The sequence below is a fragment of the Pan troglodytes genome, chromosome 5 (genome assembly GCF_028858775.2).
Source record: "Pan troglodytes isolate AG18354 chromosome 5, NHGRI_mPanTro3-v2.0_pri, whole genome shotgun sequence".
NCBI lineage: Eukaryota > Metazoa > Chordata > Mammalia > Primates > Hominidae > Pan > Pan troglodytes.
Window position 1 is genome coordinate 91,955,302 of NC_072403.2, and position 1,892 is coordinate 91,957,193.

The window sequence follows — 1,892 nt, forward strand, 5'->3', positions numbered from 1 at the left end:
CTGGCTGCTTTACAAGTTTTTTTTTACTTATGTTATCCTTTCTGCCTAACTATTATGATTGTTATTATTTTTGGCTGAGCACAGGGGACTTTATTGATGGTACACGACAACATGGGGCTCCCTGGGCCCCTCCCTCTTCAAGGGGTGTGCATGGAATGTGTGAGGAGGGAAGATTCCGTGTGGTGGGGAATGAGTGTGCCAGGGACTCCCCAACAGTGAGGGCCTCTTTCTTCCTCCTGTGCTCTCGCTGGGGCTGGTGGTCCAGGGGTCTTACTCCTTGGAGGCCATGTGGGCCATGAGGTCCACCACCCTGTTGTTGTAGCCAAATTCATTGTCATACCAGGAAATGAGCTTGACAAAGTGGTCGTTGAGGGCAGTGCCAGCCCCAGCATTGAAGGTGGAAGAGTGGGTGTCACTGTTGAAGTCGGAGGAGACCACCTGGTGCTCAGTGTAGCCCAGGATGCCTTTGAGGGGGCCCTCTGATGCCTGCTTCACCACCTTCTTGATGTCATCATATTTGGCAGGTTTTTCCAGGTGGTAGGTGAGGTCCACCACTGACACGTTGGCAGTGGGGACACGGAAGGCCATGCCAGTGAGCTTCCCATTCAGCTCAGGGATGACCTTCCTCACAGCCTTGGCAGCCCAGTAGTGGCAGGGATGATGTTCTGGAGAGCCCTGTGGCTGTCACGCCACAGTTTCCTGGAGGGGCCATTCACAGTCTTCTGGGTGGCAGTGATGGTGTGGACTGTGGTCATGAGTCCTTCCATGATACCAAAGTTGTCAGGGATGACTTTGACCAGGGGCGCTAGGCAGTTGGTGGTTCAGGTGGCATTGCTGATGATCTTGAGGCTGTTGTCATACTTCTCATGGTTCACACCCATCATGAACATGGGGGGATCAGCAGAGGGGGCAGAGATGATGACCCTTTTGGCTCCCCACTGCAAGTGAGCCCCAGCATTCTCCATGGTGGTGAAGATGCCAGTGGACTCCATGACATACTCAGCGCCAGCATCACCCCACTTGATTTTGGAGGGATCTGGCTCCTGGAAGATAGTGATGGGATTTCCATTGATGACAAGCTTCCCGTTCTCAGCCTTGACGGTGCCATGGAATTTACCATGGGTGGGATCATACTGGAACATGTAGACCATGTAGTTGAGGTCAATGAATGGGTCATTGATGGCGATAATATCTACTTTACCAGAATTACAAGCAGCCCTGATGACCAGGCGCCCAATACAACCAAATCCATTGACTCCAACCTTCACTTTCCCCATGGTGTCTCAGGGATGTGGTTGGCAATGCAAGAGACGATGCAGCTGTCTGTCAAACAGGAGGAGCAGAGAGCCCTGCCTAAATTATTTCATGCACTCTCATAGCATTGGTTACCATCTGCATTCATAACTCTCAGATATATGTGTTCAACCTAGATCTTCTTTCCAGCTCATGTATCTCATAGCTTGTGTGGTACTTTCTCTTTAATGTAACTCAGGCATCTTGAAAATCAACATGTTAAAAACCTATCTTCCCCTCCCCTCAATCTGTTCTTCTTTCATATTTCCCTATTTCCACACATGCCAAAAGTGATCAATGACATTTTATAATATTCTCCCTTCCAACACACATCCAATTCATGACCACCTCCTATTAATTCTGTTTGCAAAATATATCTTGATTTTTTCCACTTCCCTCAGCTCTACTGCATATAGTTTAACCGAAAGTTCCATCATTTCTCTCCCACCTTAAACACTTCAAACTTCAATCACCTCTTTTTTTTTTTTGAGACAGTCTTGCTCTGTCACCCAAACTGGAGTGCAGTGGCATGATCTTGGCTCACTGCGACCTCCGCCTCCCAGGTTCAAGTGATTCTCCTGTCTCAGCCTCTTGAGTAG

At 48.8% G+C, this 1,892-nt stretch overlaps 1 pseudogene; it reads right to left on the minus strand.

The window, feature by feature from the left end:
* Positions 1-209: 209 nt before the first annotated feature.
* On the minus strand, positions 210-1,292 carry LOC739854 (glyceraldehyde-3-phosphate dehydrogenase-like; annotated as a pseudogene).
* Between the last annotated feature and the right edge of the window lie 600 nt (positions 1,293-1,892).